Source organism: Cetorhinus maximus, chromosome 28 (genome assembly GCF_964194155.1).
Source record: "Cetorhinus maximus chromosome 28, sCetMax3.hap1.1, whole genome shotgun sequence".
NCBI lineage: Eukaryota > Metazoa > Chordata > Chondrichthyes > Lamniformes > Cetorhinidae > Cetorhinus > Cetorhinus maximus.
In genome coordinates, this window is record NC_135906.1 from 1,546,107 (window position 1) to 1,573,857 (window position 27,751).

The window sequence follows — 27,751 nt, forward strand, 5'->3', positions numbered from 1 at the left end:
AACTCAATGGGCAGAATTTTTCGCTTGGCGGGCGGGCGCGTGTCCCATTCACTCGAGCCTGAAATGACACATGTTGACATCAGCCGAGCGTCCCAACGTCAACGCGCACTCTCGCGATATTTCGGTGCATCATTAAACATTGGCCTACGCTGCACCTGCAGAACAAATGAAGCAAACTCAGGCCAATAACACAAAATCAAATGTCATTTAATGTTGCAGGTGACAGATCCCTGAACTGAACATTAATTACCGTGAATTAAATTGCACAATCAGAAAAGTAAAATCTAAAATAAACCAACGCAATCAGGCAGAATAATAGAAAGCAATCTTTTCTTTGTTTTCCATAAGCAGCGTTCCTTGAGCTATTTAATAGAGGCAGCACTGATGTTGATTCTATTGCTACCACTGAAAATACTGTAACTCCTTCCGCTGACTGGAAAGGCGTCAGCAACAGTTGCGCCTGCGCACTCGGGCCTCACTGTTGAATAGAAAAGTAGAGAGCTGATGCTTCAGTTATTCAGGGCATTGGTGTGACCCCATCTGGAGCACTGTGTACACTATTGGTCTCCTTATTTGAGGAAGAATGTCAATGCGTTGGAAGCCATTCAGATACGGTTTACCCAGCTAGTACCTGGATTGGGCGGATTGCCTTATGAGGAAGGATTGGACAGGCTAGGCCTGTATCTGCTGTAGTTCAGAAGAGTAAGGGGCGACCTGATTAAAACATACAAGAAGCTGAGGGGCCTTGAGAGGGTGGATGTGGAGAGGATGTTTCCTCTTGTGGGAGAATCTTGTATTTGGGGCCACTGTTTAAGACAGAGGTGAGGGGAAATTCTTTTCTCTCAGAGAGTCGTGAAACTTTGGAATTCTCTTCCTCAACAGGCGATGGAAGCAGAATCGTTGCATATTTTTAATTATTGAGAAGTAAGTGGATGAAAGGTTATCGAGGGTAGGGGGTAATGTGGAAATGAGGTTACGATCAGATCAGCCGGGAGCTTATTGAGTGGCGAAGTGGGCTTGAAAGGCTGAGAGGCCGACTCCTGTTGCTAATTCATATGTTCATGTGTTTTTGTTAGTAACATGAAGAGGTTTTCACCCTCAAAGGTATTCAGAAGGCAAGAGAGAGAGGGAGAGGCTGGGGGAACGTTTCCCGTCTCCAGAAAAACCTGAACAAAAACAAAAATACCTGGAAAAACACAGCAGGTCTGACAGCATCTGCGGAGAGGGACACAGTTAATGTTTCGAGTCCGAATGACCCGTCAACAGAACTTCTCTGTTGAAGGGTCATTCGGACTTGAAACGTTAACTGTGTCCCTCTCCGCAGATGCTGCCAGAACTGCTGAGTTTTTCCGGTCTTTTTGTTTTAGTTTTGGATATCCAGCGTCCGCAGTTTTTTGCTTTTATCCAGAAAAACCTGCTCCGGCTGCAGTCGATGGGGGTCGATATCAAGGAGGAACTCCAAGAGGTGAAGAGCCAGCAAGCCTCGCTCTTTGCCTCGGAGGCCTCTCTAGATGATCTTCCGGTCCAGAGTCCGCTCCGTGGAGCAGGATGAGACGTGCTCACGTTTCTTCTTCCAAAAGGTACACAGAGAGAGCTCTGTGATCAGCAGCCTGAAGGGAGAAGACAGCTCAGTAAAGTCATCGCAGTCCGACATTTTGAGGATCAGCAAATCCTTTTATGTCGGATTGTATGATGTGATGCCCACAGACAGTACGGAGTCCCAGTCCTTCCTGTCCACCATTACAAAGGGCTTTGATAACAGTACATGGGAGAGTCTGGACAAACATGGTGGATGTGCTCTCCAAAATGGGATTTGGGGAGGGAATCCGCAACACGCCTGGAGTCTCACCCCCTCTGCATGTTGCCCTCGAGGTGGCTGTGGTGGGGACAAGATCGTTGTTCACATCCTTGTGGATTGTGCCTTTGCAAAGAAGGTCTGGAGAGAGATTTTTTTTGCAAAAATATACTTTATTCATAAAATATCTTCAATCACATTCCAAACCATTTCAAAAACACCATTACAAGGGTACAATCCAGGTTAAACTTTTACAAAATGTATCACCAGGTGCATCAGTACAAACAATATTACAATCATTTACAGCCTTTCATTTTGAGCTGTACAGCCCGAGGGGCTCTAAACAGTTCCCAGTCTCTCGGTGCGCTGTAGCACAAAAGGTCTTAGACAGCGACCCTTCCCCATTGTGCCTTTGCGGCGGCTGCCCCAAGCTTTAGTGCGTCCCTCAGCACGTAGTCCTGGACTTTGGAATGTGCCAGTCTGCAACACTCAGTCGGGGACAACTCTTTGCGCTGGAAGACCAACAAGTTTCGGGCAGACCAAAGCGCCTCTTTCACCGAGTTGATGATCCTCCAGCTGCAGTTGATGTTCCTCTCGGTGTGTGTCCCTGGGAACAGCCAGCAGAGCACAGAGTCCTGTGTCACAGAACTGATCGGGATGAACCTCGACAGAAACCACTGCATCTCTCTCCAGACCTTCTTTGCAAAGGCACAATCCATAAGGAGGTGAACAACGGTCTCGTGCCCAACACAGCCACCTCGAGGGCAACATGCAGAGGGGGTGAGACTCCTGGCGTGTAGGAAGGATCTGACCGGGAGGGCGTTTCTCACCACCAGCCAAGCTACGTCTTGGTGCTTGTTGGAAAGTTCTGGCGATGAGGCATTTTGCCAAATGACTTTCACAGTCTGCTGGGGAACCATCCGACAGGATTCTCCCTTTCTTTTTCCCGCAGGGCCTCTAAGACGATATGTGCCGACCACTGCCTGATGGACTTGTGGTCAAAGGTGTTTCTCTGCATACATTTTTCCACCAGGGACGGGTGGTACGGCACGGTCCAACTACTTGGAGCGTTCCGCGGCAGCGTGGCCAGACCCATCCTTCGCAACACTGAGGACAAGTAGAACCTCAACACATAGTTACACTTGGTGTTTGCGTACCAAGGGTCTACGCACAGCGTGATGCAGCCGCACACAGTTTGAGGGCATGTTGGGAACGTATTCTCCCCCTTTATCCAGAGGCTTGTACATCACGTTCCTGCGGACACGATCCATTTTCGACCTCCAGATAAAGCTAAAGATGGCTCGGGTGATCGCCATCGCGCAAGAGTCTGGAATGGGCCAGACGTGCGCCACGTACAGGAACAGCGAGAGTGCCTCACACCTGATGACCAGGTTCTTACCCGCAAATGAGAGGGAGCGTCGCTCCCACATGCCCACTTTTCTTTCCACTATTGATACTCGCTCTTTCAAGTTTCTAACACATGCCTCGGTCCCTCTGAACCATATCCCCAGCACCTTCAGGCCGACAGCCCTGACGGTGAAGGGGACAAAGGATCGGTCAGCCCAGTTCCCAAAGAACATGGCCTCGCTCTTCCCACGATTTACTTTGGCTCCCGAGGCCAGATCGAACTGGTCGCAGACCTGGATCAGTCTGCGCACCGACAGCGGATCCGAGCAGAAGACAGCGACATCGTCCATGTACAGGGAGGCGTTGACCTGAGTGCCTCCACTGCCTGGGATTGTCACTCCTCATATGCCCGGATCCTTCCTGATGGACACAGCAAAGGGTTCTATGCAACTCACAAACAGGACAGGGGAGAGAGGGAAGCCCTGCCTGACTCCAGATTTAATCGGAAAGCTATCTGATTCCCAGCCATTGATTGAGACTGCGCTGTTAGTGTACAGCAGTCGGATCCAATTGGGTTTTGAAACATGTACATGTTGGAAAGTAAAGAAAGCTTCGCTGTCCTTCACCGTCACCCGAACGGTGTTACGTACCCCATGATATGGGGCTCGACTGGTTATAGCCATTGCTTCACGACTACACTTGATCTTTGCCAAAAGGCCGAGAAGCGATTCCATTTGCCTTCCTTGTTACCTGCTGTACCTGCATACTAGCTTACAGCGATTCATGCGCGAGGACACCCAGATCCCTCTGTGCTGAAGCATTTCTGAAGTTTCTCTCCATTTAAATAATAAGTCACCTTTTTATTCTTCTGACCAAAATGGATAACCTCACACTTATCCACGTTAAACTCCATCTGCCAAATTTTGCCCCATTCACCTAACCTGTCCAAATCCATTTGTAAATTTCTTATTTCTTCATTGCAACTTACTTTCCCACCTATTTTGGTGTCATCTGCAAAGTTAGCTATAGTACCTTCTACCCCTGAATCCAAGTAAATAGTTGGGGCCAAAGGACCGAACCCTGTGGCACCCCACTAGTTACAGCTTGCCATCCACAAAAGACCCATTAATCCTGACTCTCTGCTTTCTGTTGGTTAGCCAATCCTCTATCCAAGCTAATATATTACCCTTAGCTGCGTGTGATCTTATCTTGTGTATTAATCTTTTGTGCGGCACCTTATCAAATGCCTTCTGGAAGTCCAGACATGCTACATCTACAGGATCCCCATTATCCACTTTGCTTGTCACATCTTCAAAGAACTCCAGCAAATTAGTCAAACACGATTCACTCTTCGTAAAGCCATGCCGACTCTGACGGATTGCAATTTGACTTGCATTTTAGGAAGGTAGTGAAGGCATTGGAGAGAGTGCAGAAGAGGTTTACGAGTTTGGTTCCAGGGGCGAGGAAGTTGAGTTATGAAGTAAGATTGGGGAAGCTGGGAATGTATTCCTTGGGGAAAAGAAGTCCGAGAGGAGACTTGATAGAGGTATTGAAAATCATGAGGGGTCGGGAGAGAGTAGATAGGGAGAAACTGTTTGCACCGGGGAAAGGATCGAGAAGGAGAGGGCACAGGTTTAAAGTAACTGGCAAAAGAAGCAAAAGTGACAGGAGCAGCGAGTGGCCAGGGTCTGGAATGCACCGCCTGATAGCGCGGCGGAGGCAGGTTCAATTGAAGAGGGAATGAGATGATTATTTGAAAAGAAAGCATGTGCCGGGTTACGTGGAGAAGGCAGGAGAAAGGCGCGAGGTGGAATGTTCATTGGGAGAACTGGTGCAGGCACGACGGGGGGAATGGGCTCCTTGTGCAATGTAAGGATTGTGTGAATGTGGATGTAGAGGTTTCGGAGTAGCTGTGTAAAGTGTGTGAGGTTTGAGGTGTGAGTTTTGATTGTTGCTGTATCAGCAGCAGCGGCAGCGGCAGCAGAGAGCTGGTTTAAAATGTTGTGAGGCGAAAGGTGCAGCTGAGAGAGTGTTTGAGAGGTGTATTTGCAAGTGAAAGATGTTTTTATATGAGTGAGTTAGAGTGTTTGTGAGATGAGAGTGCTGTCTGTGAGTGTTGGGTGAGCGTGCATGTTTTTTGTGTGTAGCTGCTGCGGGTGAGTGAGTGAGTGAGAGAGAGAGAGAGAGAAAGAAAGAAAGTTGGGTTTTGGAACATGTACATGTTGAAAAGTAAAGATAGCAGATGTTTGTAAGAAAGCTATTTTTAGCATTGAAAATCCCCTGGAAAGGGGAGGGTGCACCGTTCCCAGAGATACTGCAATACCGGGTCGATGCGTGGAGTGGACGGAGCAAGCCCCTATTCCATCTCTCTGCTCCAAAAATCAATTTAATATATGGTCCCCAGATAAAGGACGTATCAGATATTAAACTGATAAGAACAGATTATTTTTTTTTTGTAAAAATATACTTTATTCATAAAATATCTTCAATCACATTCCAAACCATTTCAAAAACAACATTACATGGGTACAATCCAGGTTAAACTTTTACAAAATGTATCACCAGGTGCATCAGTACAAACAATATTACAGTCATTTACAGCCTTTCATTTTGATCTGTACAGCCCGAGGGGCTCTAAACAGTTCCCAGTCTCTCGGTGCGCTGTGGTAGAAAGGTCTTAGACAGCGACCCTTCCCCATTGCGCCTTTGCGGCAGCTGCCCCAAGCTTTAGTGCGTCCCTCAGCACGTAGTCCTGGACTTTGGATTGTGCCAGTCCGCAACAATCGGTCGGGGACAACTCTTTGTGCTGGAAGACCAACAAGTTTTGGGCAGACCAAAGCGCCTCTTTCACCGAGTTGATGATCCTCCAGCTGCAGTCGATGTTTGTCTCGGTGTGTGTCCCTGGGAACAGCCCGTAGAGCACAGAGTCCTGTGTCACAGAACTGCTTGGGATGAACATCGACAGCAACCACTGCATCTCTCTCCAGACTTTCTTTGCAAAGGCACAATCCACAAGGAGGTGGACAACGGTCTCTTCCCCACCACAGCCACCTCGAGGGCAACGTGCAGAGGGGGTGAGCTTCCTGGCGTGTAGGAAGGATCTGACGGGGAGGGCCTTTCTCACCACCAGCCAAGCTACGTCTTGGTGCTTGTTGGAAAGTTCTGGCGATGAGGCATTCTGCCAAATGACTTTGACAGTCTGCTCGGGGAACCATCCCACAGGGTCCACCCTCTCCTTATCCCTCAGGGCCTCTAGGACGTTACGTGCTGACCACTGCCTGATGGACTTGTGGTCAAAGGTGTTTTTCTGCATCAATTTTTCCACCAGGGACAGGTGGTACGGCACGGTCCAACTACTTGGAGCGTTCCGCGGCAGCGTGGCCAGACCCATCCTTCGCAACACCGGGAACAGGTAGAACCTCAGCACGTAGTGACACTTGGTGTTTGCGTAGTGAGGGTCTACGCACCGCTTGATGCAGCCGCACACAAAGGTGGCCATCAGTATGAGGGCGATGTTGGGCACGCTTTTTCCCCCTTTATCTAGAGGCTTGTACATCGCGTCCCTGCGGACACGATCCATTTTCGACCTCCAGATAAAGCGGAAGATGGCTCGAGTGATCGCCGTCGCGCAGGAGTCTGGAATGGGCCAGACCTGCGCCACGTACAGCAACAGCGAGAGTACCTCACACCTGATGGCCAGGTTCTTACCCGCAATGGAGAGGGAGCGTCGCTCCCACATGCCCAGTTTCCTCTTCACCATAGCCACTCGCTCCTTCCAGTTTCTAACGCATGCCCCGGTCCCTCCGAACCATATCCCCAGCACCTTCAGGCCGTCAGCCCTGACAGTGAAGGGGACAAAGGATCGGTCAGCCCAGTTCCCAAAGAACATGGCCTCGCTCTTCCCACGATTTACCTTGGCTCCCGAGGCCAGTTCGAACTGGTCGCAGATGTGCATCAGTCTGCGCACCGACAGCGGATCCGAGCAGAAGACGGCGACGTCGTCCATGTACAGGGAGGCTTTTACCTGAGTGCCTCCACTGCCTGGGATCGTCACTCCTCTTATGCCCGGATCCTTCCTGATGGACTCGGCAAAGGGTTCTATGCAACACACGAAAAGGACAGGCGAGAGAGGACAGCCCTGCCTGACTCCAGATTTAATCGGAAAGCTATCTGTTTCCCACCCATTGATTGAGACTGCGCTACTGATGTTAGTGTAGAGCAGTTGGATCCAATTTCGAATTCCCTCCCCAAAGCCCATTTTGGAGAGCACATCCCCCATGTAGGTGTGCGATATTCTGTCAGAGGCCTTCTCCTGATCCAAGCTGATGAGGCAGGTATCCACACCCCTGTCCTGTACATAGGCAATCGTATCCCTGAGCAGCGCCAGGCTGTCAGAGATCTTCCTGCCTGGCACAGAGCAGGTCTGGTCAGGGTGAATCACCAATTCCAGAGCGGATTTGACCCGATTGGCGATGACCTTGGACAGAATCTTATAGTCCACATTCAACAGTGAAATGGGTCGCCAATTTCTAATTTCCTCCCTTTCCCCCTTGTGCTTGTAGATGAGGGTGATGATGCCTTTCCTCATGGATTCTGACATACTACCGGCCAGGAGCATACTCTCGTACACCCCTAGCAGGTCTGGGCCGATCAAGTCCCACAGAGCCGAATACAACTCCGCCGGCAAGCCGTCGCTTCCGGGGGTTTTATTCTTCTCGAAGGACTCGAGGGCCTTAGTCAGTTCGTCAGGAGTTAGCGGTTTGTCCAGGCTCTCCCGCGTGCTGTGGTCTAAGACCTCCGTGATAGAGGACAGGAAGGACTGGGAGGCCGTGCTGTCCGTGGGCTTCACGTCATACAATCCGGCATAAAAGGATTTGCTGATCCTCAGAATGTCGGACCGTGATGACTTTACTGAGCCGTCTTCTTCCTTCAGGCTGCTGATCACAGAGCGCTCTCTGTGTACCTTTTGGAAGAAGAAACGTGAGCACGTCTCATCCTGCTCCACGGAGCGGACTCTGGAACGGAAGATGATCTTGGAGGCCTCCGAGGCAAAGTGCGAGGCTTGCTGGCCCTTCACCTCTTGGAGCTCCTCCTTGACATCGACCCCCATCGACTGCAGCCGGAGCAGATTCTGCATCTTTTTCTGGAGTCGGGACATTTCCCTCTGTTCCTTTCTAGCTTTCTGGGTGCCTTTGCGGATGAAAAACCTCTTGATGCTTCCCTTGATCACTTCCCACCAGTGTGTCAGGGACTCAAAGAGGGGTTTCACGGTTCTCCAACCTTTGTAATCCCTCTTGAGCTCCTCAATGTTCTCTGGGGTCAGCAGTTGCACATTTAGCTTCCATGCCCCCCTGCCCACCCTCAGGTCTTCCTCCAAGTGGCAGTCCGCCAGTAAGAGGCAGTGGTCAGAGAAGAACACCGGCTTGACCTCGGTGGATCTGACTGTGAATGCACGGGACACAAACAGGAAGTCTATCCTGGAACGAATGGACCCGTCTGGCCGCGACCAGGTGTATCTACGCTGCGCTCGGTCTGCAGGGTTGCTGAAGACGTCGTGCAGCTTGGCATCCTTAACTGTTTCCATCAGGGATCTGGACGTAGCGTCCAATCTGCTGCCGGCCCTGCCGGCGAGTGTTGGGTGAGAGTGCGTGTTTTTTGTGTGTAGCTGCTGCGGGTGAGTGAGTGAGTGAGAGAGAGAGAGAGAGAGAGAGAGAGAAAGAAAGAAAGTTGGATTTTGGAACATGTACATGTTGAGAAGTAAAGAAAGCAGATGTTTGTAAGAAAACTATTTTTAGCATTGAAAATCCCCTGGAAAGGGGAGGGTGCACCGTTCCCAGAGATACTGCAATACCGGGTCGATGCGTGGAGTGGACGGAGCAAGCCCCTATTCCATCTCCCTGCTCCAAAAATCAATTTAATATATGGTCCCCAGATAAGGGACGTATCAGATATTAAACTGATAAGAACAGATTTTTTTTTTTTTTTTTGTAAAAATATACTTTATTCATAAAATATCTTCAATCACATTCAAAACCATTTCAAAAACAACATTACAAGGGTACAATCCAGGTTAAACTTTTACAAAATGTATCACCAGGTGCATCAGTACAAACAATATTACAATCATTTACAGCCTTTCATTTTGATCTGTACAGCCCGAGGGGCTCTAAACAGTTCCCAGTCTCTCGGTGCGCTGTGGTAGAAAGGTCTTAGACAGCGACCCTTCCCCATTGCGCCTTTGCGGCAGCTGCCCCAAGCTTTAGTGCGTCCCTCAGCACGTAGTCCTGGACTTTGGATTGTGCCAGTCCGCAACAATCGGTCGGGGACAACTCTTTGTGCTGGAAGACCAACAAGTTTCGGGCAGACCAAAGCGCCTCTTTCACCGAGTTGATGATCCTCCAGCTGCAGTTGATGTTTGTCTCGGTGTGTGTCCCTGGGAACAGCCCGTAGAGCACAGAGTCCTGTGTCACAGAGCTGCTCGCGATGAACCTCGACAGCAACCACTGCATCTCTCTCCAGACTTTCTTTGCAAAGGCACAATCCACAAGGAGGTGGACAACGGTCTCTTCCCCACCACAGCCACCTCGAGGGCAACGTGCAGAGGGGGTGAGCTTCCTGGCGTGTAGGAAGGATCTGACGGGGAGGGCCTTTCTCACCACCAGCCAAGCTACGTCTTGGTGCTTGTTGGAAAGTTCTGACGATGAGGCATTTTGCCAAATGACTTTGACAGTCTGCTCGGGGAACCATCCCACAGGGTCCACCCTCTCCTTATCCCTCAGGGCCTCTAGGACGTTACGTGCTGACCACTGCCTGATGGACTTGTGGTCAAAGGTGTTTTTCTGCATCAATTTTTCCACCAGGGACAGGTGGTACGGCACGGTCCAACTACTTGGAGCGTTCCGCGGCAGCGTGGCCAGACCCATCCTTCGCAACACCGGGGACAGGTAGAACCTCAGCACGTAGTGACACTTGGTGTTTGCGTACTGAGGGTCTACGCACCGCTTGATGCAGCCGCACACAAAGGTGGCCATCAGTATGAGGGCGATGTTGGGCACGTTTTTTCCCCCTTTATCTAGAGGCTTGTACATCGCGTCCCTGCGGACACAATCCATTTTCGACCTCCAGATAAAGCGGAAGATGGCTCGAGTGATCGCCGTCGCGCAGGAGTCTGGAATGGGCCAGACCTGCGCCACGTACAGCAACAGCGAGAGTACCTCACACCTGATGACCAGGTTCTTACCCGCAATGGAGAGGGAGCGTCGCTCCCACATGCCCAGTTTCCTCTTCACCATAGCCACTCGCTCCTTCCAGTTTCTAACGCATGCCCCGGTCCCTCCGAACCATATCCCCAGCACCTTCAGGCCGTCAGCCCTGACAGTGAAGGGGACAAAGGATCGGTCCGCCCAGTTCCCAAAGAACATGGCCTCGCTCTTCCCACGATTTACCTTGGCTCCTGAGGCCAGTTCGAACTGGTCGCAGATGTGCATCAGTCTGCGCACCGACAGCGGATCCGAGCAGAAGACGGCGACGTCGTCCATGTACAGGGAGGCTTTTACCTGAGTGCCTCCACTGCCTGGGATCGTCACTCCTCTTATGCCCGGATCCTTCCTGATGGACTCGGCAAAGGGTTCTATGCAGCACACGAAAAGGACAGGCGAGAGAGGACAGCCCTGCCTGACTCCAGATTTAATCGGAAAGCTATCTGTTTCCCACCCGTTGATTGAGACTGCGCTACTGATGTTAGTGTAGAGCAGTTGGATCCAATTTCGAATTCCCTCCCCAAAGCCCATTTTGGAGAGCACATCCCCCATGTAGGTGTGCGATATTCTGTCAAAGGCCTTCTCCTGATCCAAGCTGATGAGGCAGCTATCCACACCCCTGTCCTGTACATAGGCAATCGTATCCCTGAGCAGCGCCAGGCTGTCAGAGATCTTCCTGCCTGGCACAGAGCAGGTCTGGTCAGGGTGAATCACCAATTCCAGAGCGGATTTGACCCGATTGGCGATGACCTTGGACAGAATCTTATAGTCCATATTCAACAGTGAAATGGGTCGCCAATTTCTAATTTCCTCCCTTTCCCCCTTGTGCTTGTAGATGAGGGTGATGATGCCTTTCCTCATGGATTCTGACATACTACCGGCCAGGAGCATACTCTCGTACACTCCTAGCAGGTGTGGCCCGATCAAGTCCCACAGAGCCGAATACAACTCCGCCGGCAAGCCGTCGCTTCCGGGGGTTTTACTCTTCTCGAAGGACTCGAGGGCCTTAGTCAGTTCGTCAGGAGTTAGCGGTTTGTCCAGGCTCTCCCGCGTACTGTGGTCTAAGACCTCCGTGATAGAGGACAGGAAGGACTGGGAGGCCGTGCTGTCCGTGGGCTTCACGTCATACAGTCCGGCATAAAAGGATTTGCTGATCCTCTGAATGTCGGACCGTGATGACTTTACTGAGCCGTCTTCTTCCTTCAGGCTGCTGATCACAGAGCGCTCTCTGTGTACCTTTTGGAAGAAGAAACGTGAGCACGTCTCATCCTGCTCCACGGAGCGGACTCTGGAACGGAAGATGATCTTGGAGGCCTCCGAGGCAAAGTGCGAGGCTTGCTGGCCCTTCACCTCTTGGAGCTCCTCCTTGACATCGACCCCCATCGACTGCAGCCGCAGCAGATTCTGCATCTTTTTCTGGAGTCGGGACATTTCCCTCTGTTCCTTTCTAGCTTTCTGGTTGCCTTTGAGGATGAAAAACCTCTTGATGCTTCCCTTGATCGCTTCCCACCAGTGTGTCAGGGACTCAAAGAGGGGTTTCACGGTTCTCCAACCTTTGTAATCCCTCTTGAGCTCCTCAATGTTCTCTGGGGTCAGCAGTTGCACATTTAGCTTCCATGCCCCCCTGCCCACCCTCAGGTCTTCCTCCAAGTGGCAGTCCGCCAGTAAGAGGCAGTGGTCAGAGAAGAACACCGGCTTGACCTCGGTGGATCTGACTGTGAATGCACGGGACACAAACAGGAAGTCTATCCTGGAACGAATGGACCCGTCTGGCCGCGACCAGGTGTATCTACGCTGCGCTCGGTCTGCAGGGTTGCTGAAGACGTCGTGCAGCTTGGCATCCTTAACTGTTTCCATCAGGGATCTGGACGTAGCGTCCAATCTGCTGCCGGCCCTGCCGGCGAGTGTTGGGTGAGAGTGCGTGTTTTTTGTGTGTAGCTGCTGCGGGTGAGTGAGTGAGTGAGAGAGAGAGAGAGAGAGAGAGAGAGAAAGAAAGAAAGTTGGATTTTGGAACATGTACATGTTGAGAAGTAAAGAAAGCAGATGTTTGTAAGAAAACTATTTTTAGCATTGAAAATCCCCTGGAAAGGGGAGGGTGCACCGTTCCCAGAGATACTGCAATACCGGGTCGATGCGTGGAGTGGACGGAGCAAGCCCCTATTCCATCTCCCTGCTCCAAAAATCAATTTAATATATGGTCCCCAGATAAGGGACGTATCAGATATTAAACTGATAAGAACAGATTTTTTTTTTTTTTTGTAAAAATATACTTTATTCATAAATTATCTTCAATCACATTCAAGACCATTTCAAAAACAACATTACAAGGGTACAATCCAGGTTTAACTTTTACAAAATGTATCACCAGGTGCATCAGTACAAACAATATTACAGTCATTTACAGCCTTTCATTTTGATCTGTACAGCCCGAGGGGCTCTAAACAGTTCCCAGTCTCTCGGTGCGCTGTGGTAGAAAGGTCTTAGACAGCGACCCTTCCCCATTGCGCCTTTGCGGCAGCTGCCCCAAGCTTTAGTGCGTCCCTCAGCACGTAGTCCTGGACTTTGGATTGTGCCAGTCCGCAACAATCGGTCGGGGACAACTCTTTGTGCTGGAAGACCAACAAGTTTCGGGCAGACCAAAGCGCCTCTTTCACCGAGTTGATGATCCTCCAGCTGCAGTCGATGTTTGTCTCGGTGTGTGTCCCTGGGAACAGCCCGTAGAGCACAGAGTCCTGTGTCACAGAACTGCTCGGGATGAACCTCGACAGCAACCACTGCATCTCTCTCCAGACTTTCTTTGCAAAGGCACAATCCACAAGGAGGTGGACAACGGTCTCTTCCCCACCACAGCCACCTCGAGGGCAACGTGCAGAGGGGGTGAGCTTCCTGGCGTGTAGGAAGGATCTGACGGGGAGGGCCTTTCTCACCACCAGCCAAGCTACGTCTTGGTGCTTGTTGGAAAGTTCTGGCGATGAGGCATTCTGCCAAATGACTTTGACAGTCTGCTCGGGGAACCATCCCACAGGGTCCACCCTCTCCTTATCCCTCAGGGCCTCTAGGACGTTACGTGCTGACCACTGCCTGATGGACTTGTGGTCAAAGGTGTTTTTCTGCATCAATTTTTCCACCAGGGACAGGTGGTACGGCACGGTCCAACTACTTGGAGCGTTCCGCGGCAGCGTGGCCAGACCCATCCTTCGCAACACCGGGGACAGGTAGAACCTCAGCACGTAGTGACACTTGGTGTTTGCGTACTGAGGGTCTACGTACCGCTTGATGCAGCCACACACAAAGGTGGCCATCAGTATGAGGGCGATGTTGGGCACGTTTTTTCCCCCTTTATCTAGAGGCTTGTAGATCGCGTCCCTGCGGACACGATCCATTTTCGACCTCCAGATAAAGCGGAAAATGGCTCGAGTGATCGCCATCGCGCAGGAGTCTGGAATGGGCCAGACCTGCGCCACGTACAGCAACAGCGAGAGTACCTCACACCTGATGACCAGGTTCTTACCCGCAATGGAGAGGGAGCGTCGCTCCCACATGCCCAGTTTCCTTTTCACCATAGCCACTCGCTCCTTCCAGTTTCTAACGCATGCCCCGGTCCCTCCGAACCATATCCCCAGCACCTTCAGGCCGTCAACCCTGACAGTGAAGGGGACAAAGGATCGGTCAGCCCAGTTCCCAAAGAACATGGCCTCGCTCTTCCCACGATTTACCTTGGCTCCCGAGGCCAGTTCGAACTGGTCGCAGATGTGCATCAGTCTGCGCACCGACAGCGGATCCGAGCAGAAAACGGCGACGTCGTCCATGTACAGGGAGGCTTTTACCTGAATGCCTCCACTGCCTGGGATTGTCACTCCTCTTATGCCCGGATCCTTCCTGATGGACTCGGCAAAGGGTTCTATGCAGCACACGAAAAGAACAGGCGAGAGAGGACAGCCCTGCCTGACTCCAGATTTAATCGGAAAGCTATCTGTTTCCCACCCGTTGATTGAGACTGCGCTACTGATGTTAGTGTAGAGCAGTTGGATCCAATTTCGAATTCCCTCCCCAAAGCCCATTTTGGAGAGCACATCCCCCATGTAGGTGTGCGATATTCTGTCAAAGGCCTTCTCCTGATCCAAGCTGATGAGGCAGGTATCCACACCCCTGTCCTGTACATAGGCAATCGTATCCCTGAGCAGCGCCAGGCTGTCAGAGATCTTCCTGCCTGGCACAGAGCAGGTCTGGTCAGGGTGAATCACCAATTCCAGAGCGGATTTGACCCGGTTGGCGATGACCTTGGACAGAATCTTATAGTCCACATTCAACAGTGAAATGGGTCGCCAATTTCTAATTTCCTCCCTTTCCCCCTTGTGCTTGTAGATGAGGGTGATGATGCCTTTCCTCATGGATTCTGACATGCTGCCGGCCAGGAGCATACTCTCGTACACTTCTAGCAGGTCTGGGCCGATCAAGTCCCACAGAGCCGAATACAACTCCGCCGGCAGGCCGTCGCTTCCGGGGGTTTTACTCTTCTCCAAGGACTCGAGGGCCTTAGTCAGTTCGTCAGGAGTTAGCGGTTTGTCTAGGCTCTCCCGCGTACTGTGGTCTAAGACCTCCGTGATAGAGGACAGGAAGGACTGGGAGGCCGTGCTGTCCGTGGGCTTCACGTCATACAGTCCGGCGTAAAAGGATTTGCTGATCCTCAGAATGTCGGACCGTGATGACTTTACTGAGCCGTCTTCTTCCTTCAGGCTGCTGATCACAGAGCGCTCTCTGTGTACCTTTTGGAAGAAGAAACGTGAGCACGTCTCATCCTGCTCCACGGAGCGGACTCTGGAACGGAAGATGATCTTGGAGGCCTCCGAGGCAAAGTGCGAGGCTTGCTGGCCCTTCACCTCTTGGAGCTCCTCCTTGACATCGACCCCCATCGACTGCAGCCGCAGCAGATTCTGCATCTTTTCCTGGAGTCGGGACATTTCCCTCTGTTCCTTTCTAGCTTTCTGGGTGCCTTTGCGGATGAAAAACCTCTTGATGCTTCCCTTGATCACTTCCCACCAGTGTGTCAGGGACTCAAAGAGGGGTTTCACGGTTCTCCAACCTTTGTAATCCCTCTTGAGCTCCTCAATGTTCTCTGGGGTCAGCAGTTGCACATTTAGCTTCCATGCCCCCCTGCCCACCCTCAGGTCTTCCTCCAAGTGGCAGTCCGCCAGTAGGAGGCAGTGGTCAGAGAAGAACACCGGCTTGACCTCGGTGGATCTGACTGTGAATGCACGGGACACAAACAGGAAGTCTATCCTGGAACGAATGGACCCGTCTGGCCGCGACCAGGTGTATCTACGCTGCGCTCCGTCTGCAGGGTTGCTGAAGACGTCGTGCAGCTTGGCATCCTTAACTGTTTCCATCAGGGATCTGGACGTAGCGTCCAATCTGCTTCCGGCCCTGCCGGATCGTCCAGCCGCATCGATGATGCAGTTGAAGTCCCCGCCCAGAATGACCGGCCTGGAGGTCGCCAGCAGCAGTGGGAGCTGTTGAAAAACCTCCAGCCGCTCAGCCCCTTGTGCCGGGCCATACACGTTAATTAACCGGAGTGGAGCGTTCTTGTACATTACGTCTGCTACCAGGAGTCGCCCGCCCACCACCTCCTTGACCTCGGAGACGGTGAAGTTGCCTCCCCGCAGCAGAATACCCAGGCCGGAGGAACGAGAGTCGTTTCCGCCCGACCAGATCGATGGCCCGTGGGACCACCATCGTGACCATTGCCTGTAGGAGCTGAGGTGCGGTATCGCACACTCCTGCAGAAACAACAGGTCAGCTTTGACCTTGGCTAGGTAGTCCAAGGTCGCAACACATCGCGTAGTAGATTTAATGCTACGCACATTTATGGATACAATCTTTAAACCCATTTTAAAGCATTTATTCTCCTACCAAACCCACTGTCTCTGAGAGTCCCAGACCTTTAGTCTGCTCCTTCATACCCGTAGTGAGCTCAAATTCCTTCACTTTGGATGGGCTGAGGTAGATCTCCTTGGCCGTGTTCTGCTCCGGTGGCATCTGGAGGTTCACGTAGAGAGCGGGTTTTGAGATGACCTTTGCTGGAGAAGCTTCTCCAAAACTCACCCCCTCTGGGGTGTTGCTGTTCCCGGCTTCCTGGAGCTGGGGTGCGATGATTGCCTCACTGCTCCCAGATTCCAGGGGCTGTGGTGCACTGGCCTCCTCAGGTTGCAGGCAAAGTTGGGGTGCGCTGGTCTCCTTGTTGTCTCCAATTTTCTGGAGCTCGGGTGTCTCGTCCTCCAACGCCCTGGAGCTTTGCCGCCTCTTCTGTCGGTGCCGCTCTGGCACTTCATCATCCGAAGAGCTGCTGCCCTTGTCATCCGTGTCGGATGGGAGACGCCTCTTGCCGCTTCTCTGGGAAACGCCTTTGCTTCTTCTTCGCTCCCTCTTACTTTTCTTGTTCTTCACCGTCCGCCACTCCCCCTGCTGCTTTTCCACTGCTGCCTCCTCCTCCATTGATTCCTGAGGACTGGGAGGTTCAGGGGGTAGTGCTGTTGATTGGCTCTCTGTTGCCTCAATCTCTTTCTCCACCTTGTCTCTCTCTGTGTCCTCCTTTGTCCCGTTGAGCTCCCTGGGGGCCTTGGTGGTTGGAGTGACACGGAACCTTTCTTCTGCTTCCCCCTGGTCGGCTTTGGCTGCCTGTGCGTAAGTACGGCAGCGTTTGGGGCAGGTCCTGTAGAGGTGACTTGCCTCGCCACACAGGTTGCAACACTTGGCCTGTTTGCAGTCTTTTGTCTGGTGCCCTTCCTGTTTGCAGATCTTGCAGAGGGAGGCGCTGCAGTTGGCCGCCACATGACCAGCCTTGCCGCATGAGCGACAATGCTTGGGTTGCCCAGCGTAGACCAGGTAGCCACGGTTTCCCCCGATAGCGAAACTGGAAGGAGGGTGGAAAATGGCTCCCTTACCATCGGTCTTTAGCGTGACCTTAAACAGGCGTTTGCCTGTCCAGATCCCCAAGTCGTCTCGAATCTCGGTGCCGCTCCCCACCTTATCGAAGTACCTGGTGAGGAAGGTGACCACGTCGGCGACAGGGACGAAGGGGTTGTACACATGCACCATCACCTCACGTTCCCGTTGCAACGGCAGAGAGAAGTGCGGCTCCGCCGTCAGGATCTTCATCTCCGGCAGGTCTCTCTTCTCCTCGAACACCCTCAGGAGCCGGACGCAGTCTCCCACCCGCTTGAACGTCACGTCAAAATAACCGCCTTTGCGGGAGTCGTGCAGGGTGAAGATCTCCGTAGCTTGGAAGCCGCACGCCTTCAACAGGATCCTCCTGGTGAAGAAGCCCCGATCCATAGGTGATCCTCCTTCGCTGTGGTTCACCGTGACTCGGACGGTGATAGGTAACCCACGGTATGGATTTCGATTGCGATTGGTTATAGCCCTTCCATCCCGACCTTGCCTTGGTAGGACCATGGTGTCGCCCCTGCAACACTTGATCTTAGCCAAAAGGCCGAGAAGCGATTCCATTTGCCTTCCTTGTTACCTGCTGTACCTGCATACTAGCTTTCAGCGATTCGTGCGCGAGGACACCCAGATCCCTCTGTGCTGAAGCATTTCTGAAGTTTCTCTCCATTTGAATAATAAGTCGCCTTTTTATTCTTCTGACCAAAATGGATAACCGCACACTTATTAAACTTATTTAACTTAGTTAAACTCCATCTGCCAAATTTTGGCCCATTCACCTAACCTGTCCATATCCATTTGTAAATTTCTTATTTCTTCATTGCAACTTACTTTCCCACCTATTTTGGTGTCATCTGCAAATTTAGCTATAGTACCTTCTACTCCTGAATCCAAGTAAATAGTTGGGGCCCGAGGACCGAACCCTGTGGCACCCCACTAGTTACAGCTTGGCATCCACAAAAGACCCATTTATCTTGACTCTCTGCTTTCTGTTGGTTAGCCAATCCTCTATCCAAGCTAATATATTACCCTTAGCTGCGTGTGATCTTATCTTGTGTATTAATCTTTTGTGCGGCACCTTATCAAATGCCTTCTGGAAGTCCAGACATACTACATCTACAGGATCCCCGTTATCCACTTTGCTTGTCACATCTTCAAAGAACTCTAGCAAATTAGTCAAACACGATTTACTCTTCGTAAAGCCATGCCGACTCTGAGGGATTGCATTTTGACTTGCATTTTAGGAAGGTAGTGGAGGCATTGGAGAGAGTGCAGAAGAGGTTTACGAGTTTGGTTCCAGGGGCGAGGAAGTTGAGTTATGAAGTAAGATTGGAGAAGTTGGGACTGTATTCCTTGGGGAAAAGAAGTCTGAGAGGAGACTTGATAGAGGTATTGAAAATCATGAGGGGTCTGGAGAGAGTAGATAGGGAGAAACTGTTTGCACCGGGGCAAGGATCGAGAAGGAGAGGGCACAGGTTTAAAGTAACTGGCAAAAGAAGCAAAAGCGATAGGAGCAGCGAGCGGTCAGGGTCTGGAATGCACCACCTGATAGCGCGGCGGAGGCAGGTTCAATTGAAGAGGGAATGAGATGATTATTTGAAAAGAAAGCATGTGCCGGGTTACGTGGAGAAGGCAGGAGAAAGGCACGAGGTGAAATGTTCACCGGGAGAGCTGGTGCAGGCACGACGGGCGGAATGGGCTCCTTGTGCAATGTAAGGATTGTGTGAATGTGGATGTAGAGGTTTCGGAGTAGCTGTGTAAAGTGTGTGAGCTTTGAGGTGTGAGTTTTGATTGTTGCTGTGTCAGCAGCAGCAGCGGCAGCGGCAGCAGAGAGCTGGTTTAAAATGTTGTGAGGCGAAAGGTGCAGCTGAGAGAGTGTTTGAGAGGTGTATTTGCAAGTGAAAGCTGTTTTTGTATAAGTGAGGTAGAGTGTTTGTGAGATGAGAGTGCTGTCTGTGAGTGTTGGGTGAGCGTGCGTGTTTTTTGTGTGTAGCTGCTGCGGGTGAGTGAGTGAGAGAGAGAGAGAGAGAGAGAGAGAGAAAGAAAGAAAGTTGGATAAAAACAAAAAGCTAAAAGCTACTGCGGATGCTGGAAATCCAAAACAAAATAAAAACAGAATTACCTGGAAAAACTCAGCAAGTCTGGCAGCATCGGCGGAGAAGAAACCAGTCAACGTTTCGAGCCCTCATGGCCCTTCAGCAGAACTGAAGCATAGTTTCAACAAGGGAGAAATATAAATTGGTTTAAGGTGGGTGGGGGGGGAAGAGACACATTGAGGGTGTAGTGTGAGCAGATAATCAAAAGATGTCAGAGACAAAAGGGTCAAAGAGGTGTTGAAGGTGGTGGTCTTTGTCTGAGAAAAGTGCTAATTAAGAATGACTAAAGACCTTTAGTCTTTCCACCCCACCCCCACTAGAGCTGTACTTTGAATATCCTGTCTTGCATTCTTAATTAGCACTTTTCTCAGACAAAGACCACCACCTTCAACACCTCTTTGACCCTTTTGTCTCTGACATCTTTTGATTATCTGCTCACACCACACCCTCAATGTGTCTCTTCCCCCCCACCCACCTTAAACCAATTTATATTTCTCCCTTGTTGAAACTATGCTTCAGTTCTGCTGAAGGGCCATGAGGGCTCGAAACGTTGACTGATTTCTTCTCCGCCGATGCTGCCAGACTTGCTGAGTTTTTCCAAAGAAAGTTGGATTTTGGAACATGTACATGTTGAGAAGTAAAGAAAGCAGATGTTTGTAAGAAAACTATTTTTAGCATTGAAAATCCCCTGGAAAGGGGAGGGTGCACCGTTCCCAGAGATACTGCAATACCGGGTCGATGCGTGGAGTGGACGGAGCAAGCCCCTATTCCATCTCCCTGCTCCAAAAATCAATTTAATATATGGTCCCCAGATAAGGGACGTATCAGATATTAAACTGATAAGAACAGATTATTTTTTTTTTATTGTAAAAATATACTTTATTCATAAAAAATCTTCAATCACATTCAAAACCATTTCAAAAACAACATTACAAGGGTACAATCCAGGTTAAACTTTTACAAAATGTATCACCAGGTGCATCAGTACAAACAATATTACAATCATTTACAGCCTTTCATTTTGATCTGTACAGCCCGAGGGGCTCTAAACAGTTCCCAGTCTCTCGGTGCGCTGTGGTAGAAAGGTCCTAGACAGCGACCCTTCCCCATTGCGCCTTTGCGGCAGCTGCCCCAAGCTTTAGTGCGTCCCTCAGCACGTAGTCCTGGACTTTGGATTGTGACAGTCCGCAACAATCGGTCGGGGACAACTCTTTGTGCTGGAAGACCAACAAGTTTCGGGCAGACCAAAGCGCCTCTTTCACCGAGTTGATGATCCTCCAGCTGCAGTCGATGTTTGTCTCGGTGTGTGTCCCTGGGAACAGCCCGTAGAGCACAGAGTCCTGTGTCACAGAACTGCTCGGGATGAACCTCGACAGCAACCACTGCATCTCTCTCCAGACTTTCTTTGCAAAGGCACAATCCACAAGGAGGTGGACAACGGTCTCTTCCCCACCACAGCCACCTCGAGGGCAACGTGCAGAGGGGGTGAGCTTCCTGGCGTGTAGGAAGGATCTGACGGGGAGGGCCTTTCTCACCACCAGCCAAGCTACGTCTTGGTGCTTGTTGGAAAGTTCTGGCGATGAGGCATTCTGCCAAATGACTTTGACAGTCTGCTCGGGGAACCATCCCACAGGGTCCACCCTCTCCTTATCCCTCAGGGCCTCTAGGACGTTACGTGCTGACCACTGCCTGATGGACTTGTGGTCAAAGGTGTTTTTCTGCATCAATTTTTCCACCAGGGACAGGTGGTACGGCACGGTCCAACTACTTGGAGCGTTCCGCGGCAGCGTGGCCAGACCCATCCTTCGCAACACCGGGGACAGGTAGAACCTCAGCACGTAGTGACACTTGGTGTTTGCGTACTGAGGGTCTACGCACCGCTTGATGCAGCCGCACACAAAGGTGGCCATCAGTATGAGGGCGATGTTGGGCACGTTTTTTCCCCCTTTATCTAGAGGCTTGTACATCGCGTCCCTGCGGACACGATCCATTTTCGACCTCCAGATAAAGCGGAAGATGGCTCGAGTGATCGCCATCGCGCAGGAGTCTGGAATGGGCCAGACCTGCGCCACGTACAGCAACAGCGAGAGTACCTCACACCTGATGACCAGGTTCTTACCCGCAATGGAGAGGGAGCGTCGCTCCCACATGCCCAGTTTCCTTTTCACCATAGCCACTCGCTCCTTCCAGTTTCTAACGCATGCCCCGGTCCCTCCGAACCATATCCCCAGCACCTTCAGGCCGTCAGCCCTGACAGTGAAGGGGACAAAGGATCGGTCAGCCCAGTTCCCAAAGAACATGGCCTCGCTCTTCCCACGATTTACCTTGGCTCCCGAGGCCAGTTCGAACTGGTCGCAGATGTGCATCAGTCTGCGCACCGACAGCGGATCCGAGCAGAAGACGGCGACGTCGTCCATGTACAGGGAGGCTTTTACCTGAGTGCCTCCACTGCCTGGGATCGTCACTCCTCTTATGCCCGGATCCTTCCTGATGGACTCGGCAAAGGGTTCTATGCAACACACGAAAAGGACAGGCGAGAGAGGACAGCCCTGCCTGACTCCAGATTTAATCGGAAAGCTATCTGTTTCCCATCCATTGATTGAGATTGCGCTACTGATGTTAGTGTAGAGCAGTTGGATCCAATTTCGAATTCCCTCCCCAAAGCCCATTTTGGAGAGCACATCCCCCATGTAGGTGTGCGATATTCTGTCAAAGGCCTTCTCCTGATCCAACTGATGAGGCAGGTATCCACACCCCTGTCCTGTACATAGGCAATCGTATCCCTGAGCAGCGCCAGGCTGTCAGAGATCTTCCTGCCTGGCACAGAGCAGGTCTGGTCAGGGTGAATCACCAATTCCAGAGCGGATTTGACCCGGTTGGCGATGACCTTGGACAGAATCTTATAGTCCATAATTCAACAGTGAAATGGGTCGCCAATTTCTAATTTCCTCCCTTTCCCCTTTGTGCTTGTAGATGAGGGTGATGATGCCTTTCCTCATGGATTCTGACATACTACCGGCCAGGAGCATACTCTCGTACACTTCTAGCAGGTCTGGGCCGATCAAGTCCCACAGAGCCGAATACAACTCCGCCGGCAAGCCGTCGCTTCCGGGGGTTTTACTCTTCTCGAAGGACTCGAGGGCCTTAGTCAGTTCGTCAGGAGTTAGCGGTTTGTCCAGGCTCTCCCGCGTACTGTGGTCTAAGACCTCCGTGATAGAGGACAGGAAGGACTGGGAGGCCGTGCTGTCCGTGGGCTTCACGTCATACAGTCCGGCATAAAAGGATTTGCTGATCCTCAGAATGTCGGACCGTGATGACTTTACTGAGCCGTCTTCTTCCTTCAGGCTGCTGATCACAGAGCGCTCTCTGTGTACCTTTTGGAAGAAGAAACGTGAGCACGTCTCATCCTGCTCCACGGAGCGGACTCTGGAACGGAAGATGATCTTGGAGGCCTCCGAGGCAAAGTGCGAGGCTTGCTGGCCCTTCACCTCTTGGAGCTCCTCCTTGACATCGACCCCCATCGACTGCAGCCGGAGCAGATTCTGCATCTTTTTCTGGAGTCGGGACATTTCCCTCTGTTCCTTTCTAGCTTTCTGGGTGCCTTTGAGGATGAAAAACCTCTTGATGCTTCCCTTGATCGCTTCCCACCAGTGTGTCAGGGACTCAAAGAGGGGTTTCACGGTTCTCCAACCTTTGTAATCCCTCTTGAGCTCCTCAATGTTCTCTGGGGTCAGCAGTTGCACATTTAGCTTCCATGCCCCCCTGCCCACCCTCAGGTCCTTCTCCAAGTGGCAGTCCGCCAGTAGGAGGCAGTGGTCAGAGAAGAACACCGGCTTGACCTCGGTGGATCTGACTGTGAATGCACGGGACACAAACAGGAAGTCTATCCTGGAACGAATGGACCCGTCTGGCCGCGACCAGGTGTATCTACGCTGCGCTCCGTCTGCAGGGTTGCTGAAGACGTCGTGCAGCTTGGCATCCTTAACTGTTTCCATCAGGGATCTGGACGTAGCGTCCAATCTGCTGCCGGCCCTGCCGGCGAGTGTTGGGTGAGAGTGCGTGTTTTTTGTGTGTAGCTGCTGCGGGTGAGTGAGTGAGTGAGAGAGAGAGAGAGAGAGAGAGAGAGAGAAAGAAAGAAAGTTGGATTTTGGAACATGTACATGTTGAGAAGTAAAGAAAGCAGATGTTTGTAAGAAAACTATTTTTAGCATTGAAAATCCCCTGGAAAGGGGAGGGTGCACCGTTCCCAGAGATACTGCAATACCGGGTCGATGCGTGGAGTGGACGGAGCAAGCCCCTATTCCATCTCCCTGCTCCAAAAATCAATTTAATATATGGTCCCCAGATAAGGGACGTATCAGATATTAAACTGATAAGAACAGATTTTTTTTTTTTTTTGTAAAAATATACTTTATTCATAAATTATCTTCAATCACATTCAAAACCATTTCAAGAACAACATTACAAGGGTACAATCCAGGTTAAACTTTTACAAAATGTATCACCAGGTGCATCAGTACAAACAATATTACAATCATTTACAGCCTTTCATGTTGATCTGTACAGCCCGAGGGGCTCTAAACAGTTCCCAGTCTCTCGGTGCGCTGTGGTAGAAAGGTCTTAGACAGCGACCCTTCCCCATTGCGCCTTTGCGGCAGCTGCCCCAAGCTTTAGTGCGTCCCTCAGCACGTAGTCCTGGACTTTGGATTGTGCCAGTCCGCAACAGTCGGTCGGGGACAACTCTTTGTGCTGGAAGACCAACAAGTTTCGGGCAGACCAAAGCGCCTCTTTCACCGAGTTGATGATCCTCCAGCTGCAGTCGATGTTTGTCTCGGTGTGTGTCCCTGGGAACAGCCCGTAGAGCACAGAGTCCTGTGTCACAGAACTGCTCGGGATGAACCTCGACAGCAACCACTGCATCTCTCTCCAGACTTTCTTTGCAAAGGCACAATCCACAAGGAGGTGGACAACGGTCTCTTCCCCACCACAGCCACCTCGAGGGCAACGTGCAGAGGGGGTGAGCTTCCTGGCGTGTTGGAAGGATCTGACGGGGAGGGCCTTTCTCACCACCAGCCAAGCTACGTCTTGGTGCTTGTTGGAAAGTTCTGGCGATGAGGCATTCTGCCAAATGACTTTGACAGTCTGCTCGGGGAACCATCCCACAGGGTCCACCCTCTCCTTATCCCTCAGGGCCTCTAGGACGTTACGTGCTGACCACTGCCTGATGGACTTGTGGTCAAAGGTGTTTTTCTGCATCAATTTTTTCACCAGGGACAGGTGGTACGGCACGGTCCAACTGCTTGGAGCGTTCCGCGGCAGCGTGGCCAGACCCATCCTTCGCAACACCAGGGACAGGTAGAACCTCAGCACGTAGTGACACTTGGTGTTTGCGTACTGAGGGTCTACGCACCGCTTGATGCAGCCGCACACAAAGGTGGCCATCAGTATGAGGGCGATGTTGGGCACGTTTTTTTCCCCTTTATCTAGAGGCTTGTACATCGCGTCCCTGCGGACACGATCCATTTTCGACCTCCAGATAAAGCGGAAGATGGCTCGATTGATCGCCGTCGCGCAGGAGTCTGGAATGGGCCAGACCTGCGCCACGTACAGCAACAGCGAGAGTACCTCACACCTGATGACCAGGTTCTTACCCGCAATGGAGAGGGAGCGTCGCTCCCACATGCCCAGTTTCCTCTTCACCATAGCCACTCGCTCCTTCCAGTTTCTAACGCATGCCCCGGTCCCTCCGAACCATATCCCCAGCACCTTCAGGCCGTCAGCCCTGACAGTGAAGGGGACAAAGGATCGGTCAGCCCAGTTCCCAAAGAACATGGCCTCGCTCTTCCCACGATTTACCTGGGCTCCCGAGGCCAGTTCGAACTGGTCGCAGATGTGCATCAGTCTGCGCACCGACAGCGGATCCGAGCAGAAGACGGCGACGTCGTCCATGTACAGGGAGGCTTTTACCTGAGTGCCTCCACTGCCTGGGATCGTCACTCCTCTTATGCCCGGATCCTTCCTGATGGACTCGGCAAAGGGTTCTATGCAACACACGAAAAGGACAGGCGAGAGAGGACAGCCCTGCCTGACTCCAGATTTAATCGGAAAGCTATCTGTTTCCCACCCGTTGATTGAGACTGCGCTACTGATGTTAGTGTAGAGCAGTTGGATCCAATTTCGAATTCCCTCCCCAAACCCCATTTTGGAGAGCACATCCCCCATGTAGGTGTGCGATATTCTGTCAAAGGCCTTCTCCTGATCCAAGCTGATGAGGCAGGTATCCACACCCCTGTCCTGTACATAGGCAATCGTATCCCTGAGCAGCGCCAGGCTGTCAGAGATCTTCCTGCCTGGCACAGAGCAGGTCTGGTCAGGGTGAATCACCAATTCCAGAGCGGATTTGACCCGGTTGGCGATGACCTTGGACAGAATCTTATAGTCCACATTCAACAGTGAAATGGGTCGCCAATTTCTAATTTCCTCCCTTCCCCCCTTGTGCTTGTTGATGAGGGTGATGATGCCTTTCCTCATGGATTCTGACATACTGCAGGCCAGGAGCATACTCTCGTACACTCCTAGCAGGTCTGGGCCGATCAAGTCCCACAGAGCCGAATACAACTCCGCCGGCAAGCCGTCGCTTCCGGGAGTTTTACTCTTCTCCAAGGACTCGAGGGCCTTAGTCAGTTCATCAGGAGTTAGCGGTTTGTCCAGGCTCTCCCGCGTACTGTCGTCTAAGACCTCCGTGGTAGAGGACAGGAAGGACTGGGAGGCCGTGCTGTCCGTGGGCTTCACGTCATACAATCCGGCATAAAAGGATTTGCTGATCCACAAATTGTCCGACCGTGATGACTTTACTGAGCCGTCTTCTTCCTTCAGGCTGCTGATCACAGAGCTCTCTCTGTGTACCTTTTGGAAGAAGAAACGTGAGCACGTCTCATCCTGCTCCACGGAGCGGACTCTGCAACGGAAGATGATCTTGGAGGCCTCCGAGGCAAAGAGCGAGGCTTGCTGGCCCTTCACCTCTTGGAGCTCCTCCTTGACATCGACCCCCATCGACTGCAGCCGGAGCAGATTCTGCATCTTTTTCTGGAGTCGGGACATTTCCCTCTGTTCCTTTCTAGCTTTCTGGGTGTCTTTGAGGATGAAAAACCTCTTGATGTTTCCCTTGATCGCTTCCCACCAGTGTGTCAGGGACTCAAAGAGGGGTTTCACGGTTCTCCAACCTTTGTAATCCCTCTTGAGTTCCTTAATGTTCTCTGGGGTCAGCAGTTGCACGTGTAGCTTCCATGCCCCACTGCCCACCCTCAGGTCTTCCTCTAAGTGGCACTCAGCCAGTAGGAGGCAGTGGTCAGAGAAGAACACTGGCTTAACGTTGGTGGATCTGACTGCGAGTGCTCGGGACACAAACAGGAAGTCTATCCTGGAACGGATGGACCCCTCTGGCCGCGACCAGGTGTATCTACGCTGCGCTCCGTCTGCAGGGTTGCTGAAGATGTCGTGCAGCTTGGCATCCTTTACTGTTTCCATCAGGGATCTGGACGTAGCGTCCAATGTGCTGTTGGCCCTGCCGGATCGTCCAGCCGCATCGATGATGCAGTTGAAGTCACCGCCCAGAATGACCGGCCTGGAGGTCGCCAGCAGCAATGGGAGCTGCTGAAAAACCGCCAGCCGCTTGCCCTTTTGTGCCGGGGGGTACATGTTAATTAACCGGAGTGGAGCATTCTTGTACATTGCGTCTGCTACCAGGAGGCGCCCGCCCACCACCTCCTTAACCTCGGAGACGGCGAAGTTGCCTCCCTGCAGCAGAATACCCAGGCCGGAGGAACGAGAGTCGTTTCCTCCCGACCAGATCGATGGCCCGTGGGACCACCATCGTGACCGTTGCCTGTAGGAGCTGAGGTGCGGTATCGCACACTCCTGCAGAAACAACAGGTCAGCTTTGACCTTGGCAAGGTAGTCCAAGGTCGCAGCACATCGTGTAGTAGATTTAATACTACGCACATTTATGGATACAATCTTTACACCCATTTTAAAGCATTTAGTCTCTTACCAAACCTGTTGTCTCCGAGAGTCCCAGAACTTTGGTCTGCTCCTGCATACCCATGGTGTTCACAAATTGCCTCACTTTGGATGGGCTGAGGAAACTGTCCTGAACCTCCCCATTGGAGATGTTCTGCTCAGGTGGCATCTGGGGATTCGTGTAGAGGACGGGATTTGAAATGTCCTCTGTTGGAGAAGCTTCTCCAATCCTCTCCCCCTCTTTGGCGTCGCTGCTCCCGGCTTCCCGGAGCTGGGGTGCGCTGAGCGCTTCA

The 27,751-nt window shown here is 51.7% G+C and overlaps 1 protein-coding gene and 5 pseudogenes across 1 annotated transcript in view; all 6 read right to left on the bottom strand.

Moving 5' to 3' along the window:
* Positions 1-27,751, bottom strand: part of LOC144668726 (EVI5-like protein) — a 436,360-nt gene that overhangs the window by 332,315 nt on the left and 76,294 nt on the right. The gene's annotated exons all lie outside the window — the stretch shown is intronic.
* On the bottom strand, positions 5,432-5,607 carry LOC144669142 (U2 spliceosomal RNA; annotated as a pseudogene).
* LOC144669028 (U2 spliceosomal RNA) lies at positions 8,960-9,139 on the bottom strand (annotated as a pseudogene).
* LOC144669021 (U2 spliceosomal RNA) lies at positions 12,492-12,669 on the bottom strand (annotated as a pseudogene).
* Positions 20,137-20,315, bottom strand: LOC144669244 (U2 spliceosomal RNA; annotated as a pseudogene).
* Positions 23,670-23,847, bottom strand: LOC144669019 (U2 spliceosomal RNA; annotated as a pseudogene).